This window comes from Topomyia yanbarensis, unplaced genomic scaffold (assembly GCF_030247195.1).
Source record: "Topomyia yanbarensis strain Yona2022 unplaced genomic scaffold, ASM3024719v1 HiC_scaffold_35, whole genome shotgun sequence".
Lineage (NCBI taxonomy): Eukaryota > Metazoa > Arthropoda > Insecta > Diptera > Culicidae > Topomyia > Topomyia yanbarensis.
The window spans coordinates 35,838-49,336 of record NW_026683547.1 but is presented as its reverse complement, the minus strand read 5'-3'; the positions used below and the strand labels follow the sequence as shown (position 1 = coordinate 49,336).

At 38.7% G+C, this 13,499-nt stretch overlaps 1 non-coding gene across 1 annotated transcript; it reads left to right on the top strand.

Annotated features, from left to right (window-relative positions):
• The first annotated feature begins 8,356 nt into the window (after positions 1–8,356).
• Trnaa-agc (transfer RNA alanine (anticodon AGC)) lies at positions 8,357–8,429 on the top strand. Its single transcript has one exon. It is a non-coding gene; the product is annotated as a tRNA-Ala (tRNA).
• The last annotated feature ends 5,070 nt before the right edge of the window (positions 8,430–13,499 follow it).

Here is a 13,499-nt window from a genome sequence, read left to right as displayed (position 1 = left end):
GGAGATTTTTTTCCTTGAGTATAGCCATTATATCGGAATATTTTATCCAGTGCTTTGCCGGCGCAGTTGTTGATTGGAAGTATTAATGGAATACGTCACTTTATGCGCTTATCATCATATTAACTATCGTATCGGTTCACAGTGGCCTATTTGGACCAGATTATTCATTTGACCTGGCTAACATTACATAGTGCCTCGAGATCTAACTGTAATAGTGACCAAAACATCTTGTAGGAATAATCTATAGGTGTTGCAATTATCGATCAAATGATATTAAAATCATTGAAATCGGTAGAGTACAACTGGATATATTTGTGATGAAGTGAAGGGCCAATTTTTTAAAATGCAAAAACGGTTTTTTTTTGCCATATCTCAAAATCTGTTCCATACAGAATTTTTTCGACCGCATTTTCGATTTCAGTGGGACATTTTACTACAGAAATGATAAAAATATTGTGGGGATACAAATCACTGGAAGCTAGTGTAGTTGAAAAAATAGGCAATTTATCAATTATCTCATTAGCTGATTGACATTATTTAGCTGATCTATCTAGCAAAAATGAACTGGTCTGTCCAGAAAATATATTCAAAACGAGGGCAGTTATGAACATGCTCGCCAAAGGAAATATTCAGTTCTTACACGAAATATGATTTTTTTTTCAATTTCCAAATAAATTTTCAATAATGCACTAATGAACAATCTTTAGGTTAAGTATTTCCACAGATAACAGACATTTTGGCAAGAACAAAATTTCTTCAAAAACCTGCGTAAACTTTCAAATTGATAAACGTTGAAAATCGATGTTTCACTATTGCCATCTACGCAACTGTTTGCTACACGTGTTTGACAGCTGCACTCCAACTGCATTGAATCGATCACTGCGCCAATTACCAACGATTACCTAACGTGTTTCCGACGCCTAATTTATTCGGAATTTCAGTAGCGTATTATTTATACACATATCGAATCGAGCCCAAACGTCTGTTATCTGTGGTATTTCTTAATCTATTAAACAACTGAAATTATTTTATAAATTACAGTGCTATCATAAGGGTTCCAATTTGAAACTTAAACAATGAACTTAGTGCATGCCTTGTAGCGTTTTATTTTATACAATGTGAATCTCAGGCAATTTTAAATATAGACGCGAATCTTGTATTTGAGTTTTTTTTCGGCTGGCTGACTTGCCTACAATAAGACGGTGCTACATTGACAGTCTACTTTCTACTTTTGTCGGAGTCAGACCTACAATCGAGCCAAGTATACAACAGGTCTCTCGATCTAGTGTGCATTGTCTTGAGAAAAAGGAAAAAAACGGATTGTTTTTATCATCGTGAGTAAAGTTGACGGAAAAGCTCTACTCCGAGCGAACGCCGTGATCGTTGACTTTAAATTTTGTTCAGTAGGACCTAGTTTTTGTGAAGTGTGGAACACTTTCTGAAGGGTTTGCAACTTAGACTTACGGAAGTCGCGTACCTTCAATATCATCATCTTCGCAATGCAGTATTAATATCATTCAACACTTTAGTGCAAGCCGATTGATTAATTTTAAAAAACAACTAACACGTGGTTGTCGCAATACGGAGAAGTAGAATCCGTTACACCTGATACTTGGAGAAACTTCTTCCCGGGTACTCCAAACGGCGTTTTTGTTGTGAGGATGCGTGTCGAAAGACCTGTTCCCTCCTACTTAACTACAAAAGTTAAAACTCACGGAACTACAATTAAACAAACTACGCTATGCACCCATGAGGGGTAAACTCCTACGTGCCAGTACTGTAGTCAGACAGCACACCATGAACAAACTTGCGCGGAAGGTGCATACATCTCAACCGATTGTCAACTCAACTACGGCAAACCAACCCGAAACACAGTTTTCAATACCAATGCCTGAACCTCAAACGTCGGCCAAATTTGTAGCAGCTGTTCAGACAATAATAACAACCGCCAACAGAAGCATCCAGCACCCCAAAATCAACTGTAAATAACATCGGCAAAGAAGGTAATAACAATGACGACGGGTTTACACTGGTCAACCATAAGTGCAAGAAGCAGAGAAGAACATCTGATCGCGGACACCAAGACAGTCAGTACCGTCTTTATGCATGGGCACACTGGGCCTGGGCCAGGGGCCCCGCGATGATAGGCGCCTAAAAACATAGTAACTGTAGTAGTTGGGTGCGTTAACCACTCCGCCATCGAGGAACTGTGATGATGCCATCACATGTTCCCAACAGTTTCGTGATCACCGCCGCGGCCTCCAATACCTTCTTGACCTATCTATCCCCAATGTTTTGGTTCAGTGGCGAAGTGGTTAACGCACCCAACTAGAGACTGGGAGATCGTAGGATCGATTTCTGCTTGAGGACATATCTTTTCCCAGTGTTTCCAATAAAGGTGAATTTTCACCATTTCTTCATTCTCACCGTTTCGGCCAACAAAATGTGGCTTTTCCGAAGCCTATTATGTTCAGTTTCATCATATCAGGAACTGCTCACATTCAATATGTTATGAACTTTTATAATCTCCTTAATTTAAAAATAATGATTTTTTTTTAAAAATTCATTCGTTTGAGGACATATTTTTTGACATCGTAATTGAGGTATATTTTCAAAATTGAATGTTATTGTTACTTGGTTTTCGGCGAATATTATTGTGTTATGTCAATTGGAACAGACCAACGAATCCTTGGCACATACGCTTCACTCCCAGTTTTCATTTCATTTTTCACTACATTTGATTTTTTAGCGGCAGCTTCGTAATTGCCCAGTATCTTTCTATTTGCTGAAGTTCCGGGCAGTTTGACGTATTGCAGTCTTTGAGCACAAAATTTGTCTTGATGACTATATACAACTCTAAAATTGATTTTGCATAACAGCACGATGTCAAATCAGGCAAAGAACAAGAACCACAGTGTTGTCTAATAGAGATAGTCTATGTTTTTAAGGCACTCTTTGAGATAAGTTCCCTTCTCTGGTTCATAATCCCGATTGTGACATAAATTTACCTTCGTTTGCCGCAGCTGCAGATTGCTTGCCAAACCAAAAAATCTGGGACAATTTCGATTTATTGTTTGTTTGTATTTTGCCGCGATATTAAATTTATCTCTAACGGTAAATATGAGATATTCTCAAAACCATGGCGTTCTCTGCCTCGAATCGTTTCAAAATTTGCAATGGGATAATTTCGAATTCTTGCGATATATGAGCTGATTTTCCTAACGTTTGCTTAGCTATATATATTTTCTGGTTAAGTTAATTTATAGACAGAAATCTCTTGAAATAAAATACGACATACTGATTTCATCTCTGTTATGTGACGCTTATTCTAATTGATCGAATGTTACTCTTAATCTGTTGACGGCTGTTAAACTATAGGGGCCCCTTAGCTCAATAGTACCCAGGGGCCCCCAATTGGCTTAAGACTGCCATGAAGACAGTTTCAATGATGATGACCTAGACGTAAAAAACAAGACACAATTAAATTACTCCCCTCAAGCAGCAGACCAGCAGAGAAATGTTTCACCCCCGCGAAAGAAGATCGCTCGCAATAAAAGCGCGCTCAAAGCTCAATATTTGTACAATAATCTTCATTTGCATTTTTGTTTTTACATTTTATAAAAATATGAAAGGTTTACGGCTCCGTTAAGCTACCACTATGAGCTGTGTCAAATCAACGAATTATAGAACTGGAACTCGAACATCCCCAGTAGACTGCCCAGAATAATAATGAGTCGATTCCTAGTCCCACCAGGAGTACTTGCTCTAAATTTGAAGTAAATCGGACAAGCCTAGCTACCGGACTAATATGCCTGAAGTTCATATGGGATTTTTCGATAATTTACATGAAGAAAACTCACTATTTCACATTTTCGTCGCTAGGTGGCACTGTCTTCATCTTATTATCATTGCAAGTGAAAATAAGAAAGATAATTTAATTCTCTACAACTTTGTCGAAGACTGCTACTAAATCCGGCTTTGTTAAAAGAAGTTATTAACCTTTTAGTGAAATGATGTCTGAGTCAGTTTTCATTTTGTATCAGTATGCGAATTCCACGAACTATACATTTTTGTGAAATAATGGTTAGATTTAGCTGAATAGCACGTTCAGAAGAATTGTAGTACATGATACGAGTTATGCTTTGTTTAGAAAATTTTAGTTCCAACTTAACAGTTTATGGAAGAGAGATAAAATATTGAGAAGTTCGGAAGGATTACTGCAAATTGCTTGCTCTACAACTTTGTAGAAGACACCTAATTTCTATCTCTACCCGTTAAAAAGTTAGTGTTAGCGCCCTCTATGCGGTAATAGATGAAGCTAAATTTTTCTAACGAGAACATTACTCGTATTATTTGCTATAATTCTTCTGTGCTATTGAGCTAAATCTAACCACTATTTTACAAAAATGTTTAGTTCGTGGTAATCGAGTACTGATACACAACCATACACTGCTAGGACCCACGCAGAACTGACTCAGACATCACTTCACTAAAAGGTTAATAACTCATACTAGATAAACTGGAGAAACAGAATTTTAAGTCCGGTAGTATTTTTTTTTTTTTTTTTTTTATTTCGATTATAGAGGTTTTAACCTTAAGGTCATTCGCCTCTTCGGGTTTGAAAAATCTCTTGTGAAAAATTTCGAACCCTATGTGCGGGGTCGGGACTCGAACCCAGGTGCGCTGCGTACAAGGCAATCGATTTACCAACTACGCCACCCCCACCCCCAGTCCGGTAGTACTTAAGACATGGCATGAGTTATAAACTAAAAAAAAACTCCCTCAAATTGCTACTGGAACAGTAAGTTCTAGTTTTTTCAGTTTTATATTATTGAACTGTCAAAATTGTGAATCTAAAACTGAACCATAGTCTCATACGTGTCCTTAGATCGATACTTGACTCGATTTTTCATCATTCTATCGAACCTGAGTGTATGTGGTGAACACTTTTTATTTATTCAAAGCAGTTCCAAACGTATTTAAAATGAAGCAACAACGAGAATGGCAGTTTATAGCAGTTATACAGTTAATAAATAATAAATCTGTTCGAAATAATAAATCAAAAATCTCTGCTGGGAATGTGATTGTTTCCATTCCAATTTCACTTTGAAATACCCATGTAAAATATCACGCTGCTGAATATGCCTTAAGGAATTTGATCGATATAAAATAATAATGCAAACCTTTGATAAGAATCAATCGGTGCTTTTTCTTGGACAGGTGGTATTCCTTTTGGGTTGACTACCAAGAATCGCTCTAGATTATCTTCGCAACTTTTTGAAAACAAATCAAAAGTAAAGCTGCTCTAACATAACTCAGTCGTTTCGCACAGCAAAATCTCTAACAAACCCCCACCTTTCTGTAGACGCAAATCCAGTCGAGTTCGTCCGTGCTTTAGAAATGACTACAGAAGAATGTTGTCAGATGCCTTAGTGATAAAAAAAACGTACCACATATAGCCGAAACATGAAACGTGTGTGCCAATAAACACATTACCTATTCTAGAGTGAATCAGTTATAAACCTAGAACGGAAAACTAGGACTAGGCAGGCTCATATGGATATGGTCGAAAGGAAATGTGAAGAATTCTTTGCCTTCTGCTAAGTAGGAGGTGGACGTTGAACCCAAGTCTACCGCATGGTCATTGATTGAACCGCCGACGCCTTCTACGACTTGGGTTAAACGCCCAACTCCTTGTTTGCGGACAACAACGTTTTTAAGCAGCTATAACTTTTGATTAAGGCAAGATTTCCTCACAAAAACAAGTAAGGTTAATAAATGTGACTATTGCCTTTCATTTGAGTACTAACAGTTACCAGGATCAGCTCTAGAACTGAAGTTATTGCAATTAATCCGATTGGATTGCAATGGAGCAGTGCTGCCAGGGACAGTTTGAGTTGACGACAAAAAATGAATTTTTCATATATCTTCGTTATGTTTCAATATTATTGATAACTGATAAAACTTATCAATTTAGAGTGCTTTTGGCTACGCTTTCCACGCAATTGGACTATTGTAAATATTTTAGGAGAATAGTATTGAGCATTGGAAGGTAAAAATTGAGCAGCTTCTAGCACTGCCATGGAAGCTCCTATCTTTATGAAAATTGACTTTTCGTGTTTCTTCGCCTTACCGCTTTCAAGGAAAAATAGTTTTGAAATCCTACTTGCACTAGAAAAAAGTAGGGCATGAAAGGGTTAATGGGACGGCATCCTCAATGGGACGGCACTGGGGCAAGTTGGTCGGGTTCCTTTCTTTCGGCACGTACGGTATTTTTTGGTGCTCAAGACACTCCAGCGTCTTCTTGGCGTAATGGGAAGACGCTTTGTCCGGCCAAAAGACCTACTTCCCATCCGCATGATGCTGCTTTAAGAACGGCAGAAGTGTTACTTCGGTGAGGTGTGGCCGACTTGTCGCTGGAATATTAGCTGTCATTTCCTGGAATGTGGGTGTTCGAGAGCAGAAAGTAACTTTCATGTTCCAGTTCTTCGTTATCCACCGGTACAGCGATTTCACGATCGCTATCTGCTCGTCCGTGTACTCGGGGGATCGAGTCTGCTTCCGATAGATGACATCCCCCATCTTGAGGGTTCGGTGAATCAAGGTATGGGAGCAGTGATAATATTCGGCAGGCGTCACGCAAACTCGTTCCGTCCTTGCTGTCGAACAGCTTTTTCAACGCTTCCTTCTTCTTCTGCATCATTATCTTCGCCGGACGGCCGCTACCCGGTTTCCGCTCCGCGTTCAGGGATGCCAGGATCCGGTAAACTGTACTCACGGGCACGTTTTCGTCTCGAAAGTGGTCTACCGTAAACTTTTTTCCACGATAACCATGCGTTTCATAAAACAGTACAACACGCTCGCGGAGTACTTGCAGTTTCGTCGCCATCTTCGATTGAACTGACAGCACCCGAGCGGAAAGAAACATGCGACCAATTTCTGGGACTCTAGAGAGCAATTCTCTTGTAGAGAATAAAATTTACATTCTCTACTTTAATTACAGAAAAGTATTGAAATCATCCTCATTTTTGATTGAACTCCCGTTAGTTTCGTTACAAAGGAGTTATTTTAGATTTTAGAATGTCACCTAGCCCCAGATAGTGATGTCAAAAAACTAAAATTTACGGTTGAAAATGCGTTTTTTTAAGATACTTTATAAAGCCTTATCAGTATGGTGCAGTTACCTGGCCACGTAGCCTCCGAAGTCATACAACATTCGTGATCAAATTAAACCAGTTCAACACATTTGAGTACTTAATTGTAATCGAAGCAACTTTCCTTCTACTGCATGGAAGGAACAAGTTGAACGTTTCAATATGGTACGATAGTGCTTCAAAGTAAGTACGAGTTCACACAACAAAGGAAAGGAAAATCCATGTCGCAGCACACCTGTAATGAAAACAATACCGTATTAAAATCGATACATGAATGGATTTTGTAACGAAGCTCAATCTGCTACCATCATCCCATTCCCGTGCTCCTCGCACGTCAGCAACCAACTGTTTCCGATCAGTACAGCTTCTCACCTACAATGCATTAAACGCTTAATGGGGCTGGGGACAGCTCTGATCCAGCAGAAACCAGCTACTGGTATCAAAGCCATGTGCAGCACTACTAGTGTAAATAGTTTCAGAAATTGCTCAATTTCCTCCACAACAAAGCAAAAAATTTCCTGAAAAATAAAACTTTCCTTGCCGTAGGACGAGTTAAACAGGAAACCAGTTTGCTATGGAACGGAGTTTGCACCGCATGAATATGACTTAAATTTTCTCCTCGTGGTTGGTTCCGGGCTTCGGGCAAATTTCGTTGTACGGTGAAAATGATCGTTCGCCCTCCTCCTCCTCCTTCTCCTCCAGTGTGAAAAAGCTGAAAAACACTTTTGCACTTCTGGTCGGGCGAAAAAAAAGAGACAAGAATTTATATAAATTACACTTTATCACATGTGTCCAGGTAGCCCCATGCAGTTGAAAGCTGAGCGGCACACTAGCTGGAAAGTTTTGACCGTTGCTATTCGATAATGGTAATTTCGGGGCCATAGTATTATGGGGAATCGTTTGGAGTTAGTTTTCATTTTATTAGTTTATTTGTACAGTTGTTGAAGCGGAAATTATTTATAGAGAAGTTATGTGAGGAGCTTGCTCTCTAAAATACTAAGCGACCAGTTCTATTTTGATCTACGCGCCACTTGGAAACAACGCATTACGCGCCACACGTGACCTAGTTTTGCTATGCCTTTGAACACCTTTCACTTGTCGTTCAATGAATTCAGCGCGGTTGGCGTTAGGTCGTCAATCTTGATTGGGCGAGTCACATGTTTTGATTAATTTTTGTCTCCATAAGCCTTATCGTGTATAACGGGGATGTAGCTCAGATGGTAGAGCGCTCGCTTAGCATGTGAGAGGTACGGGGATCGATGCCCCGCATCTCCAATTCGATTTTTTGCTTTTGTTTTAAATTCAGTATAAACGAGTGTATTATTATAGTAGTATATTGGACCAATCTCTCGATCTAAAAAGATCACTTGAACAGTCACTGAAAAAGTAGGTAACACGTTGATGAAATGCGTTTCTGTACGGTCCTCTACGAATAATTTGCGTTGGACTTGTCATATTTCTCAGTAAGGGGGAATTGCCCAACGGATACCCTACATTAGCTCGATGAGTTGGGATTCGGACCAAATCATTTAACTGGAAGAAACTATGGTCAATCAACATATTATAAAGCCCCAACGCTCTCAACATTATGAATTTATGTTATTATGTGATATTAAGGTTTTAGTCCCGTGATAAAGCGCAGAACGTGTTTTCCTTCGGTGGAGATGGCGAGAATTTATCGCTGCATAAAATTTCGCTCAGTGAAATTTCCTCCGGCAGCCTTAAAACACAATTACCAGTCAATCTGGACAAAATTATTTCCTTTGTTTTTGCTTGCAATTTATCAACATCGCGAAGCTTTCATTATTAAAATTCTTCCCATTCTTTTCAAATCATAATTCAGGCTCCCCAAATGCTCGCAGCGCTTCGTCGGGAATGGGAACGTCGCGACGGTGATTGGAAATATGATTTCTGTCCTTGTTTCCCCAGTCAGTCATAGTTGGTGCGCCCAAAGGCGACCAACTACGCGCACTCGTGGTACCTACCTACCTACCTACACCGACACGCTGAACGACCAGCTATCATCATCTAGTAGGTCTAGCATTGCGGCTGCCACTGCTGAGGAAGACAATTTACCAGGCAACGACAATAACCGTCCGTAATGGTCATATTTTTCACTGATGAAGAACAAGGGCGCGCGAACTTGACATTACTCACCGGTCCGCGGGCGGTGTTTTTGAGGTTGGATTTTTTTTAAGGAAACAAACGGATTTTTTTTTAAAGGTTTAATCAAAGTTTACTCGGTGGCAACAAATATTTAATTGAGTTTGTGGCAATGGTACCGAAATTTGTGAAATTTGTCGAAGCTTCTTACGAGTATTTAGGGGGGGCGTCTGGTGTAAAGTGCTCAAACCGAAAGCTATTTTGTTTTACGATTTTGAAGGAAAGGCAACAATGGATGTTTTGTACAATGTTAAGATTTATTTATACATTCATTGTGCACGAAAAAAAATATTTTCAGTCACGCAGAGCTACACACATAGGCGGCTCCAGCTGACTGACGAAGGAGGGGCACGCCGTTCTGACAGAATATTTCTTATAGGCGATTTAAAAAATAAATACATTTTGAAGCGGTTAATTTTGGAAACTCATTACTTAACACGGTTCATATTTAGGGATTGACGACTAGTGAACCAAACACCATCCTTGAATGAAATCATTATTTTTTATATTTTGTTTATTCGATACGGCTCATTGCGGTGTCTTAACGGAGCCGATGGTCTTTTATATATTTTCAAAATATAAATAAAAACAAAACCAAATGCCATTAAGTGTTTGTCGGATTTCGTACGTGCTACTTTCTATAGCTTCTTTCGCGGCGGGGAAACACTTGTCTGGTCGCCTTGCTGCATCTTGAGATTAATTTCCTTTTTTCACCTAAAGTAGGCCGCCAAATTCAAGGGACTAATTTTTAGGCGAACGAATGACAATGAACTGACCTACCGTCCCACAAACTATCGTGGTTACTGTCTTAATTTCGAATTGGACGAAGACATTCAAGAAGAATAAAAAAATTCTTCTCACTCTCTATTTCTGTCATTTCATCATAAACTACTGGCAGAAAAAAATTTCGGAGAGGGTCCAAAATTTCTATTTTGAAATCTTCATTGTACAATACGTAATATGGAATAATAATTATTACCAACCGTCCTTATTTTAAAGGACTTGCCCCTAATTTTGAAGAGTTTGGGAAGCGTCCTTTATTTTACCTCAAATGCTCTTAATTTTAGTCTCAAACCCATTTCAAATTTTATCAGATGAAGTTAATTCCAAGAGAATGAAACTTTTCAATTGGCATTTTCCATCCAGCGCTTTCTGTCAATAATGTTACTTGCATACCCTTCGCGACTAACAGCAGCCAAAAGATCTTTAACCATAAAATAAATGAAGTTTACTTCACTCATAATTCGGACACATTATTTATTCTGTAACAGCGCATCTATTGGTCGGATTTGGAACGTTGTGATAGCGAATTATCTAGAAAATACAGATTGATTTAGTGGTGAAAGATTCGCCTCGATACGTGCAGTCTTTAAATAATTGCGCAAGATGGAAAACGAGAAATCATACTTATTCGTACACACTAATTTGGAAGAGCCGAACTGTCAAGCTCAGGCGCATTTTGTTCCAACATCTCGCTACTTATGCAGCGTCCGCATTCGTCTCCAGTCTTTAACTTCCATTTGATAATTGTCCAATATTTTCAATTTGGCGGATTTGTGGGCAGTTGGGTACACGAAATCTACTTTATTGTTTCTTTTGAGGTGAAATGCTTGATTTTGTGACCGCAGCTGAAAATTCCTTGCTAGATGAGTTAAAATCATTCCTTCATAAACCAAACAATCAATTAAACAATATTTCTAGATGATTAGTTTTTGGAAAATTTGTCGCCGAAAACAATCTTGAATTTGCTGAGCACCTTGTATGTAGCCAGATAAAACTTTTCTCCTGGAGCATCAAGACACGGGTTTCTTGCATGGGTGTGTGCAGGATCAATTTTTGAAGTAGAATACTTCTAACTAGAGATGGGCAAACCGATTCAGTTTAGTGAGCAAATTGTGTCCAATTCACTTGAAAAAATTGATTCATTTGAGAAGATTAAAAAATATCTCTTTGATTTTGATCTGGAGTAGATATTTTTATTCCATAAATTCAAAAAAGTGTGCGTGTGTTCATTTCGCTTATTTATTTTTATGCGATTAATGCCCACAGCTAACTCTCTTCATTTGCCGGCATATTTTTGGGCTCATCGTTCTTCATTGTTTCGGTGCAGTGCATGCATTCAGTTATTTTCGGTTCAATTTCAGTTTCAAACTGAATTTTGTTTCTGTGCTGGTTCTGAGTGGGATTATCGAGTAAAAATGCATTAGATAAGATCACGCAGTTCACTAAAGCTCCAAAATTTAAAAGAGGTCACATTCTGCCTTCACATATATTGCACAGTTCCCACCAAATCGAACTGCACAGTATGAAAGTGTGATGAATCAAAAGTGTGATCAAATGTGCAACTCCTTCGACCTGACAAATTATTGACATATAAAAGTCTCAAAAACAAACTTCTTACTTTTAGTAGCTGGAAGGTTTGCATGGCTGCCAGTATCCCGGTTTTTACAATAAATTTGAATGAAAAAGTTAATTTTTTGTCAATTTCATATCATTTCATTTGGCAACCGTGAAAAAAGTGTGATAGCGAAGTGCATCAAAAATCCAACTTTCAAAGCAATAAGCAATAACAAATAAATGCTTTTGTTTGTGAATTAATTTATATTTCCTCTGGCTTCGGTAAATAAACTCAGAAATAGGCAACTTTTACACAAATTATTCCGTTCTAAATGTTTAAATTATACATTCCTCTAAGTCACTCAACAGCAATTTTTTTTGCAATTGTCCGTCAAACGCAGATCACTCGTTGGTTAGCCAAATACGTGAAGTTATAAATATAAGTGCCGCCTGTCCGTTTGAATCATTCATCACTCGCCTGCAACATCATGGCCATAATCCCCGGGCGGTACAATAAGTGGTTAAATACCGTTAACCATGTTCGAATTCGCACTCGTTTATTTGCTGTATGTAAAGCTTATCACGCGCGCGATTTGAAACGAAAGAGTATTGTAATGCTATGATAAGGATCGAGTCGTGAACACACGATGATTTGAAAAATTAAGTTGGTAGGGTGGGGTTGGATTGATCTCAGCGACGTGTGTGCTGTTTGTTAGTTAGCGTTGGGAAAAAATAATTTATTTTCATGCTATGAAATTCTCAAGTCAAAATGCTTTCGGCGGGTTTGTAAGTACCTAGGGTAACGAACCTTTTGGCACACACACGTTTCATATTTTGGATACACGTGATATGTTTTTTATCACTAACATCCGATAACATGCTTCTGTAAGTATTTCTAAAGCACGGGCGGACTCTACTAGGTTTGTGCTTACTTGAAGGCGGGGGTTAGTTGGAGATTTTGGTGGGTGAGGAGATTGAGTTTGTTAGAGCAGTGACCAAGAATGGTTTTTATTTTTATCACAGGTTTGCAAGCATTAGTTTTTATACTGATCAAATTCCTTAGGGCATATTTTAATATGGGAGAACAATATTGCAACAGAAACGATCACATCCCCAGTAGACCGCTTTGATTTATTATTTCAATTAGTTTTGTTTCGAATTTTGAAAATGATATATGATGGTTTGTTGCTTTATTTGAAACACATTTAGATCTGTTTTGAATAAAGAGTATTTAGCACACCAGGCCCGAACACAGAAAGTTCTCAAGGGGAGGGTTTTGATTTGATTTACATTTCTTCTAAAGGAAAGTTATAGAAACCCTCAAACTGGAGGGCCGAGTCTTGTGTACCAATCAACTTAGCTCAACAAATTGATTAAAGCGTATTATGGAGAAGGAATCATCATCAGACACCGCTACCTGCTGGCTCGTGGTGGTGTCGGATTGGTTTGTAGTAGTTAAGCCTACCGACTAAACCTAAAGCTCTTGTATCTCGCAATTCTCATCCATCCGTGGCAACTTTCGCGGTATATCTGACCTGTCGACCATAATGTTTCACATCACTTTACAACCACCTTCGTGGGATTTCTTACCTTACTTGGCGCTACTCGTACCTATGTTTCTGTTTGCTGGTGCTGAGAGTTCCTCGGCTGCGGTATTTCTCCCTTTCTTTTTTCAATGCCTATTTTCGCGAGCCCTTTAGATGTCAGCCACTCCAACTAATCTCTCCGGTGGTGAAATTTCTCCATACTGCGATATCTTCATTTTCTCCGATTTCGTTTTGTTCCTGCTTAGCACCTACTGACAGACTTTTGTATGTAAGTCTACTCTCAAGTGTTGCTAATATC